General features: G+C 39.2%; 1 protein-coding gene across 2 annotated transcripts in view; it reads left to right on the top strand.

Moving 5' to 3' along the window:
- Nucleotides 1–311: 311 nt before the first annotated feature.
- avpr2ab (arginine vasopressin receptor 2a, duplicate b) overlaps nt 312–12,154 on the top strand; it is a 59,493-nt gene continuing 47,650 nt past the window's right edge. Inside the window, exons 1-3 of one of the 2 annotated variants that reach the window (XM_048178153.1) lie at nt 312–433; nt 1,799–1,899; nt 1,986–2,208. The gene's annotated coding sequence lies outside the window, so the exon portion shown is untranslated. The remainder of the gene's footprint in view (nt 434–1,798; nt 1,900–1,985; nt 2,209–12,154) is intronic. The other variant, XM_048178152.1, reaches the window with a different exon arrangement.

Below are 12,154 nucleotides of genomic sequence, written 5' to 3'. Positions count from 1 at the left end.
ATACATGAATGGAGATATCTTGACTAAAGTGATATTTTGCCTCTCACCGCTGCAACCCATGCGATCCGGCGCCTCTGTTATTGCCTCTACAAACTCTCCGTACAGCCTTTTTTCAAGTAGGAAACCGACTAAATCTTGTCTCGTAATATAGTTTTTGACATTTTCTATCGTGGGACATATTATTGCAGCTTTTCACACACCAAAAGTGTGTCATTTTTACAATGAAAAGAAGCCAAAGAAAAAAAACAACAACTCTGCAATAATACAGAGATTGTTTGGATACCTTACAAATGGCGGCGACACCCATAATGCACTTCGGTTTTCACGAGTGTGACGTCACCTTGATGTCACTTTCCCGCCGGAACACGCTTCCTCAGCTGGACTGGTGGCAAAAGAGCTACTCACTGGATTTTATAGGGGAAACTGCGAAAACGTGAGTAAAATAAAAACTTAATCCATGGATATTGACATGCAGCCAGGAATCGTGTTTCCTGATATTTAAATGTGCCTGATTTCGATGTGCCGGATTTACCCTGATTTCGCCGGGGAAATACATAAAGCAAATCTGCCTGTGAACGTTTTATATTTACAGTATAGGTCGGTCTAAATCCGAGTGATCACTTATATAAATGTTATATAACGTTATATCGTCATATCGTCCAGCCCTAAAATTTGCATAGTTTTTGTCAGTGTTAAAAACACCCAATTATGCAGAATATAAGATGGTAAATATTTAATTGATCATTTGTCAACACAATATATAACAATATAAAATATAGGCCTATAGGGGATGATTTTACCCTAAAATAGCCTACAACATTTTGATAACTGCAAATCCATTTTTTCTCTGCCTGGAGTCCAGTTGTTTCTGTGAATTGATCCATTTGCTTCTTTTTTCTGTAGCTTTCGGCAGTCTGTAAAAATATAACAAGATTTCTTGTACATTTCTATTTGTACAGTCAATCGCAAAGATCTTTCCTGTGTTTTGTGAGTTTTTCGCGGCATTCATGCTGAAAACCAATGCTGCCTCAGTCTTTTTGCCACTCAGTGGGCGTAACCGCAGTCATAACGGCTGACGGTGACGTCACATGCATACCCTCTGTCTTCCTGTTTGTATATTTCTGCAGCATGAAGGTAAGATCTTACGGATTTATGAATGAACCGCTCGTTTTAAAATCTTTCCGGTCTAACTTACCTTTGTTGTGGCATCTGCTTCAAACATTACAATGGTCAGGATAACTTTTGTTAACTCTAGTAAATCGACTTCACCAGCTAACTACTACGTTTTAAATAAAACTCGCTTCGGTTTGGACTGAATGTTAAAATCAGGAATATTTTGAGAAGGTGGCTATTGCCATACATTTAAAAAAAATACAGTAGACAAAAATGTGGTTTCTAAAAGTAAAAATATAACCATAAGCAGTGGCATGCACAGGATCATGAAAAGCGAAAGTGCTCTTTGTGTTCGCGTCGTGGTGCCCCCGTGTTCCCATTTCTCCTCCCCCCAGAACGTGATTTCTACCGAGGGAGACCCACAACCACAACACCCTTTTACTCTGTAAATAATATATATTGAGTTTAAGTTTGTTTTCTTTCAACATTTTAATTTATAAGAAAAAGTCTTTCAAAATCTTTGTCTCTCACCTTTCTCTTTAAACAAAGTTTGTGGTGGACTTAAAGATAGATGATATAACTGTAATGTTGGCCTTGTTCACACCGGCATTTGTGTTCTTGCCTTGCCCTTCCCTTTGCTTGTTTTCTTTCTTTTACTGCTTTCCTTACCCTTGTAATTACATAGATGCAGCTACTTAATGTCATCAGAAATTGAAGACATCTTGGCCTAAATGTTGCCAAAATGCAGGGCAGTTGAAAGCCCAGCGGAGCCAGTGATCTGCACACGTAACTGCTCTGATTCTTGCTTTTTCTTTTTACTCTTCCAAATAAGCATTCACTCACTCTGTCCTTCCTCCTTCTCTCCCTTCTAGATCCTCTCCGTCTGTCCATCACGCCTCTCGGAGCAGGTTCTCCTAGGCTGTAGTAATTAGTGTAGACACCCGCTGCCCTCCTCAAGACCTGCAGTCATCCCAGATCAGCTTCAGCAGCCATGCGCAAAAGATCCAACCATGATGGAAACAACAGCAGGAGGTGCTCAATTCCCCAGCAGGAACTTACAGGGGCCACTGCTTATTTCCATGGTAACATTAGGGGGTAAGTGTGAGCGTTCCAATCTTACCGCGAGGCCTGTTTCACACTGCACGCATAAGCGGTGTGTAAGTGAAGAGGCAGTATGCTTTCACTAATGGACAGTGTTGCTGCTGCTGCTGTACTTTCTGGGTTATTGCATTGAGTATTTCCTCTGATAAATTAAATTGTTATCAGGAGTGGTCCATTGAGAATTATTACAAACTTGATTATCTTGAAATCTAATTTACATCACGGGGGTCACATTTTCATCTAAATGATTATTATTCAACATTGAACTAAATCCAAACCAAAAATTGTTGCTATAAACTGCTTAAATGGTCTAGATCAGTGGTTCTTAACCCGGGCACACTTCCAAGTCGGCCATAAGATGGTTTAAAATGAGACAAAATAAGCTTTAAAATAAACCAAACCAGCTCAAATTCAAGATGTAAACATTTCTTATTTTAACTTTTCCCTCAAAAAAAAGAGCCCTGACAGTTCATTTTTATTTAAGAAGCAGGGACCTGGAAAAAACATAGAAATTAATAAAATATTAAGAAGCCATAGCAATGTCTATAATGAATCACATTTTTTATTGATATGTCAAGTGTTAAAATATTTCATCAGGTAGAAATAACTGAGAAATTGTGAGTAAAACATTTTAAAAACTCGCATTATCACAAATGGTTGAAAAAGTCATGCAAATTCATTGCTCATAGTATAAAAGTTGCTCTTGAAACTTCTGAAATTGCGGAATACTTATATATTTAACATTAATTATGAAATTATTTTAATTATGTTAATATATTGGCACTCCTAGCTCCTGTAAATAAAAAAAAAAAGGTTGTTTTGGCATTATAACAGAAGTATTGAAAATATCTTAACCTACATGGGTGTCTGGATAGGTGGCTGTATTAAAGCGCACAACGAAGGCAATCTATTCAAGAGACTTTTAATATAACAGGAGAATCAACAGAGGAGAAACATTCCACTATCACACAAGACATTAAAGGTGCCCCAGAACTTTTTTTTAAAAGATGTAATATAAGTCTAAGTTGTCCCCTGAATGTGTCTGTGAAGTTTCAGCTCAAAATACCCCATAGATTTTTTTTAACTGCCTATTTTGGGGCATAATTTGAAATGAGCCGATTCAGGGTGTGTGGCCCTTTAAATCTCGTGCTCCACGCCCCAAGAGCTCGCGCTTGCCTTAAACAACATAAAAAAAGTTCAAACAGCTAATATAACCCTCAAAATGGATCTTTACAAAGTGTTCGTCATGCAGCATGTCTAATCGCGCAAGTACAGTGTTTATTTTGATGTTTGCATTGATTCTGAATGAGTTTGATAGTATGCTCTGTGGCTAACGGCTAATGCTACACTGTTGTGTTTATGAATTATACAGACTGCAAGTTTCTAAAAATTAAAATAGCGACGGCTCTTGTCTCCGTGAATACAGTAAGAAACGATGGTAACTTTAACCACATTTAACAGTACATTAGCAACATGCTAACGAAACATTTAGAAAGACAAATATCACTAAAAATATCATGTTATTATGAATCATGTCAGTTATTATTGCACCATCTGCCATTTTTCACTATTGTTCTTGCTTGCTTACCTAGTCTGATGAATCAGCTGTGCACATCCAGACGTTCTGCCCTTGTTTAATGCCTTTCATAATGTTGGGAACATGGGCTGGCATATGCAAATATTGGGGGCGTACACCCCGACTGTTACGTAACAGTCAGTGTTATGTTGAGATTCGCCTGTTCTTCGGAGGTCTTTTAAACAAATGAGATTTATATAAGAAGGAGGAAACAATGGAGTTTGAGACTCACTGTATGTCTTTTCCATGTACTGAACTCTTGTTATTTAACTATGCCGAGGTAAAGTCACGATAGATCACTTCCAGTGCTTGTGTACACACCTCAAGGCAGTTGGACAGAGTGGTGTATTAGAGGTAAAAAATGATATAAATACTGTTCGGTTTCTCGCACAAACCGATCGTTTTGTGTCTTAGGACATCAGTGTGTCGTCACAAGCCGCAGGGTTTAATTTGGATTTGTATGTGCATGTTTTTTTTTACTCTCATAGATTTTGTTACCATTGCCATGCATTATACGACTGACAGACTGCAACGGTTGGAGTTAAAAATCATCATTTGTGTTCTACTGAAGAAACAAAGTCACCTACATCTTGGATGCCCTGGGGGTAAGCAGATAAACATCAAATTTTCATTTTTGGGTGAACTATCCCTTTAATAAGACACAACTATCCCTTTAATAAGGACTCAACTCAAATCAGTTACCTATTAGACAAACAGGTAGGGAACGGAGGTAATTAACAGAATAGAACATGAACAAAGAAACTCAAACATGAACAGGACGGAGAAACAGATCAAAAAACAAACTCAAAACGTTACAATATGCCCCCTTCTGAAAAGGCACGTCCTCACGCCGTATAAAGTGCAACAGAGGAGGGAGGGTGGGGGCTCTGGAGGAGGGCGTGGAGTGGAGCAAACCAAACCCCAAAGGGTGGGAGGGTAGATGCCCTGGAGGCCACTATAGCCAGGGTTATATTCCCTTAGAAAGCAGGCATTGAGGGTGGTGTTGCTCTAACTCACCTGGTGGGAATAATCCAAAAACTCCTCCACATACCACTCCAGAGGATGTCCATTCTGGCGGAGGGAGAAGAGAAAATCTTCAGCCATCATTAATATAGAGTCCTTATATTGGTCTTACGTTCTGTCTTTATTGCTGCTGTCGTTGGATCTGGAGACACTTCATTGGCAGTGCTGAGAGATCCAACCTTCTGTAAAGGTCTAGCTTTCTGTCAGGATAGGTGGCTGTAGTAACTCAAACATGAACAGGACAGAGAAACAGATCAAAAATAAACTCAAAATGTGACAATGGGGTTCTTCAAGTATTCCCTTGGAGTCAAAAAGGTTGAGAACCACTGGTCTAGATTCAGACAGATTTAATGAATAGAACATTTCAGTTTGGAACTTGGATCAAGCCCAATGGATGTATTTTTTAAACAATGGATTATTAGTGCGGTCCATTATATTTCCACGTTTAATAGACCCTATATTTCAAAACATTGTATAACATACATATTTTCAGTATGTGGCAAAATAAACTTGGCCCTGAAAATCGATTTGTTACACAGTCCATTTAAGGCTCTTTTAACTGCAAGGTGGGACTAAAACCATGTTACACTTTTAAAAATAAAGGTTCCAAAAGGGGGTTTTCGTTGCGATGCCAGAGAAGAACCATTTTGGTTCCCCAAAATCCCCAAAGTGCCACACTTTGTCTTAGTGTGAAAAACATTTTAATAATCTAAAGAACCTTTTTCCACTATAAAGAATCTTTTGTGCAATGCAAAGGTTCGGATGTTTAACATGGATGTTAAAGGTTCTTCCTGGAACCAAAAATGCCAATAAAGAACCTTTATTTCTTTATTTTTAAGAGCGTAGTGTAGTGCATTAAGTATCTTCCATTCATTGGGATTCCTCTCCTTATAATTCCTCTGTTACGTGGGCAGTGTGAGGAATCAGTTAATATTAGTATGAGCGTGTAAATTTTGCGTGCAGTGAGAAACAGGCCTTGCTGTGAGATCTGCTATGTAAGAACATTTCATAGGCTGTGTGCTTTCATTTTAGCATCTTATGTTGTCCTGTTCCTCAGTGCCAAACAGCTGCTGTTTTTCCAATCCCCCCACCCCTCCTTCCACGGCTTCCTGCCTTTCCCACTCTCTCGAAGAATGTCTGCCACCATCTGTCTGTTTTTCCACACCGTTCCTCTGTCCCCTTCATCAGCCTCACCAGGTGCACTGCTCTTATAATCCTACGGCTGGAAACAGATTTGGACCCCGCTGAACCTGCAGAGGTGTGATCTATGACTCAATCACTCATGCGCTCATTCACGGATGACGAACGCATCCTCCTGACAGCGCTTCTGTTTAGCATTCATTAAATTTAAGTTCATGTTTTAATGCAGAGTTTAATCGTTTTTTAAGATCCCACCTATTATTTCAAAGGAGAAAACTCAAATTGTGCGTGTAAGTGTTTAGTGTAATGAAAGATGTTGTGGATCATTAGTTGGGTCAGATGTCAGGGGCTGTAGTTTCATACTGGCAGCTGTGTGCTGACACCTGTCGAACCACATCTCTGCAGGGCAGCATAATAGAAGGAGAGAAACAATGAGAGACAGACAGAATACATCAGAAGTACCCATTAAAACGGAGAGAGAAATTAGCTTTAAAATAAAGACCTGCATGACGCCCCTGGAATCTGTGATCATCTCTAAACATATGTTTGGCTGACATCTGACCGTTATGTCAGTGTGAATGCTGTGCTCACTGGGTGCATGTACTGTATGTGGGCTATGCATGTGTTTAGAGTTACCAGGGTATACTGGGTAAACAGGGTGCATTGGCCTTTATGGTAGAGTTCCCAACCCTAGCAAGTCAATTTGCCATTATTTTTAATGTAAGTGCAGCATTATACAACAGAATGTTCTGGTCCTCGAATTTGATTGGCTGAGCAGCATTCTTATAGTGCTGCTGATATAACAGTCCAACAACATCACTATGCTTGCTTGTGCTGGTGTTTTCCAGACAGACTGTCTGTCTGTTGTTTTTAGGGACTTTTTCTACAAGCAACAGAAGGTGACTACGGCTCGGCTAGGCTTGCTTTACTTTCAGTTTGCTTTTCCACTGCAGTTAGTATCGCTTCAAAGTGGGTGGGATTATAGACTGATCGTATAGTTGTGCCGCCTCTACTGCCATGGATCCGCTCCTTAGCTACCAATGTGTCTGCACCTCATGTACTGACCACGATACAGCCATTTCTTTTTTCAAATTGCGTGCGACGGTCATTTAATGCAAGTCGTTTAAAAAAAGTTGTTTGAGCCGCACCGAACCGTACCATGCAGTGGAAAAGCGTCATAGGTGTGTTTGACTTGAAGCAGCGATGCACAGACCGATCAGTGTATGACATCAAATAGGGGTGTCGCAATATACCTGTTTTGACGATAACTGTGATATTCAAAGCATGAAATATCGATATCGTGTTAATTTAGGGTGTGACGATATACCGGTATTGGCGATAACCACAATATTTAAAATGAATAGGACGCTTATGATATCATGACATGTAAATACTCCAGCGCCAGTACCTGGTTGAGCTCTCAGGTGGCAGTATTGCACCTTAAAGGTGCCCTCGAATGAAAAATTGAATTTATCTTGACATAGTTAAATAACAAGAGTTCAGTACATGGAAATGACATACAGTGAGTCTCAAACACCATTGTTTCCTCCTTCTTATATAAATCTCATTTGTTTAAAAGACCTCCGGAAAACAGGTGAATCTCAACATAACACCGACTGTTGCGTAACAGTGGGGGTGTACGCCCCCAATATTTGCATATGCCAGCCCATGTTCCCAACATTATCATTATGAAAGGCATTACACAAGGGCAGAACGTCTGGATCTGTGCACAGCTGAATCAACAAACTAGGTAAGCAAGCAAGAACAACAGCGAAAAATGGCAGATGGAGCAATAATAACTGACATGATCCAAGATAACATGATATTTTTAGTGATATTTGTAAATTGTCTTTCTAAATGTTTCGTTAGCATGTTGCTAATGTACTGTTAAATGTGGTTAAAGTTACCATTGTTTCTTACTGTATTCACGGAGACAAGAGCCGTCGCTATTTTCATTTTTAAACACTTGCAGTCTGTATAATTCATAAACACAACTTCATTCTTTATAAATCTCTCCAATAGTGTGTAATGTTAGCTTTAGCCACGCAGCATAGCCTCAAACTCATTCAGAATCAATGTAAACAATATGTCGGCGCCGGTGGCCTCATGGGTAGCGCGCCGACATGTAGCGCTAATGCGCTTCGGGCGACCCGAGTTCGAGTCCCGGCTCGTGGTCCTTTCCCGATCCCGTCCCCCTCTCTCTCTCCCACTTCGCTTCCTGTCTGATCACTGTCCTATCATAATAAAGGCAAAAACGCCAAAAATAAATCTTTAAAAAAAAAAGAATCAATGTAAACAATATAACAGTATACTATACTCACATAATCCGACGCATGCATGCCGCATGCATGACGAACACTTTGTTAAGATCCATTTTGAGGGTTATATTAGCTGTGTAAACTTTGTTAAGGCACTGTTTAAGGCAAGCGCGAGCTCTGTGGGCGTGGAGCACGGGATTTAAAGGGGCCACAGCATAAATTGGCGCGTTTATAATGATGCCCCAAAATAGGCAGTTAAAAAAATTAATTAAAAAAAATCTATGGGGTATTTTGAGCTGAAACTTCACAGACACATTCAGGGGACACCTTAGACTTATATTACATCTTTTAAAAACATAATCTAGGGCACCTTTAACGCTGACACTTGTCAAACAAGAAGAAGATGCGCAGTGCGCAGCTATTCTAAGCTTGTTGTCCGAGTGGGAGAGTAAGAGGCTCTGTCCACATCCGAAAAAAGTAAAGTAAGCCAGACAGAATGGGAGGTTTTCGGCTCCTTAGACAGCCCAATCCGCAGGATTTGCCTAGCTACAGTCAGTGCGAAGGGTGGCAACACCATCAACCTCTTACCCACCTCCGTGTCCATCACCCTGCAGATTAGCCTACTCCATTTTACAGAGAGTAAGTTGTGATTATTTTACTAGTCATGGAATGGGAAATGTTATATTAACCTGTTAACAGCGATTTCTGTGTTCATATATTTAAATAAAGCGTGATTATTTTAAGTACCGCGTTTTCTTTAACGTTACTCGTCTTATTCAGCTTATTCATATGCCCTCAAAATTCAAGATACACGGGCATTTTTTGCCCCGACAATTTTTTGTCATTATATCATATTATAAGATGTAGTTGTTTTACAATATCACACGAGCAAAAGTGCCGTTTTCCCCAAATCAGCACAAATGCAATGTTCTTTCAACTTGTTAAACGAACAATGTGAGTTACATTTTAGACACAGTATTGTTAATATTGTTTGTTTTTTTTCTTTATTTCACCAACGAGAAATTCAAAATGATGAACAGCAGAACAGAGTCCCCGTGCAACAGAAATGTTTTTGTTATTCTGACTGAATCCGCGTTTAGAACGAATGAATCCAAGCTTCGTTCCTGAATGAATCAGTCATTTGAACAAATCGGTTGACTCACTCACTCATTAAGACAGTGACTTGCTGCCACCTACTGACAGTTTTGTTTTGTTTCATATTTAAGGGACATTTTAATTAAAAATTTAAAATTAGAAAAAATTATTTAAATATTTAAAGGTGCCCAAGAATGCTTTTTCACAAAATGTAATATAAGTCTAAGCTGTCTCCTGAATGTGTCTGTGAAGTTTCAGCTCAAAATACCCCATAGATTTTTTTTTTATTAATTTTTTTAACTGCCTATTTTGGGGCATCATTAACAATGCACTGATTTTTTCAGCGCGCCGCCCCTTTAATTCGTGTGCCCCCTGCCTCACGAGCTCTCAACTATATTACAGCGCATTTACAAAGTTCACACAGCTAATATAACCCTCAAATGGATCTTTACAAGATGTTCGTCATGCATGCTGTGTGCATACATCAAATCATGTGAGTAAAGTATTTTTTTTTTATGTTTACATTTGATTCTCTATGAGTTTGAGGCTATACTCTGTGGCTAACGGCTAATGCTACACTGTTGGAGAGATTTATAAAGAATGAAGTTGTGTTTATGAATTATACAGACTGCAAGTGTTTAAAAATGAAAATAGGGACGGCTCTTGTCTCCGTGAATACAGTAAGAAACGATGGTAACTTTAACCACATTTAACAGTACATTAGCAACATGCTAACAAAACATTTAGATAGACAATTTACAAATATCACTAAAAATATCATGTTATCATGGATCATGTCAGTTATTATTGCTCCATCTGCCATTTTTCACTGTTGTTCTTGCTTGCTTACCTTGTCTGTGCACAGATCCAGACGTTAATACTGCCTTTCCTTGTCTAATGCTCGAACATGGGCTGGCATATATGCAAATATTGGGGTCATACATATTAATGATCCCGACTGTTACGTAACAGTCGGTGTTATGTTGAGATCTGCGTGTTTTCCGGAAGTCTTTTAAACAAATGAGATTTACATAAGAAAGAGGAAGCAATGGGGTTTGAAACTCAATGTATGTCTTTTCCATGTACTGAACTCTTCTTATTCAACTATGCCAAGATAAATTCAATTTTTCATTCGAGGGCACCTTTAAATATTGAATTAAATGTAGACAAATTGTAAATGCTGTGTAAATATATTAATGCCACTTCTCATTCTGTGTCACCTCTGTATTGCAAAGATTGATTTTGTTGATAATGATTTAATTTGATTGGTAACAGCTATAATGTATAGGCTACTATGTTAGTATTAATTTTTATTTCTTCAGGTCTTAAAACGCCTTAAATTTGACTTTAAAAAAATGTGCAGCAACCCTGAAAGAGAAAAACTAAATAAACAAAGTAAAAATTATTCAGACTGATAAATTTCCCCCCCAAGGATTCTATAAATATCGCGATATATCGATATCGTGATATTTTTTGGCCACAATAACCGTGGTGTGAAAAATCTAATATCGTGACAGCCCTAACATCAAAGTACTATTTAGAGTAGCGATTAGAGAGCAGATGGCTTTCTATACTTTCGCACCGGAGAAACATTTTCATAGAACTACTGGCTGAAATATCCGGATTTTGCTGTGTTCGCATCGCAGGAACTAGGAATGATTTTAGTTCTAGGAACTCCTTTTGGGGGAACTAAATTAGCTCCTACTTCAGAGTAGGATCTAAACCAGCACTTTAGGAACTATCAGTGACGTGAGTGTATGTTGATTGGTCAAACGCATGACAAACGCCAGCATCTGGCATTTTTAAAGAGCCGTGTAAACATATTTACTTCACGAACATGGAAATCAGTGATAACGGCATTTACCTGTTGTCTGCAGGGTTGTGTTCTTTTCTCCACCTCGATGATATGTTATACTGAAAGTTGTCATAGGAGATTTCGTCTCTAAGCCCCACTTTTTGCTCTTTCAGTCGCGTAAATTACGCGTTTACATTCCATCTCCATTATCACAAAACACACAACAAACATAGCTTCGATCACGGCGTCTTCCATTCATAGATTTTTAGCGTTTGTGAATGCTGTGTTTAAAGTTGCCGTTGTCTGCTGCTTCAGAGATGCTATTCCCTGGTGTGAATGCAACCAGGAACATGGCCTGGGAGAGAAATTAGTTCTTGGGGAACTATCCAATGGCTAGTTCCTAGAACTAAGCTCCTAGAATAATTCGGTACGAAAGCCCCTTTGGTCTGCACAGCGACGCTTCAAATCGGACACACCTACTGTCTTTGAGTCATTCTATTCAGTCACTCAACCCATTCATTCAAAAGCATTAGCTATAGCCCCATTTCCACCGCAGGAACTTTACCCAGGAACTAGGGACTTTGGGCTGGTACTCGGTGTGTTTCCACCGCAGGAACCAGGAACTAAAAAAAGTTCCAGGTAAAATTTCCCCCTCAGAAAAGTCCCTGATGGCGAGGTGGTACTTTTTCAAAGTTCAGGAACTTTCGGGGGTGGGACTAGGCGCTGAATATGCTGATTGGTCGGATTCACGCCACATTTGATTGGTCGGATTCACGCCGCATTTGATTGGTCAACTCCACGCAGCAGTAAATTCCATAATAACATTCTTCACAACTCTGGATAATTTTGATTGATTGTTTTTTTACCAATCTTGTTCTTTCTGCCCGATGGCGCGCGTTCGTCCCAGCCATCTCACGGTCAATGTCAGCAATTGCTGATAAGACACGTTGTCTCATTTTATATTGAGAATTACGAGCTTTCTGTATACGCTTTACTATCAATGCTCATCTGTTTTCTGCCGTTTGTTTCATTATTTCTTTAGTAAACCAATAC

This window comes from Megalobrama amblycephala, linkage group LG24, assembly GCF_018812025.1.
Source record: "Megalobrama amblycephala isolate DHTTF-2021 linkage group LG24, ASM1881202v1, whole genome shotgun sequence".
NCBI classification, from domain to species: Eukaryota; Metazoa; Chordata; class Actinopteri; order Cypriniformes; family Xenocyprididae; genus Megalobrama; species Megalobrama amblycephala.
Note: the sequence above shows the minus strand (reverse complement) of the source record. Positions and strands in the feature narration are given on the sequence as shown.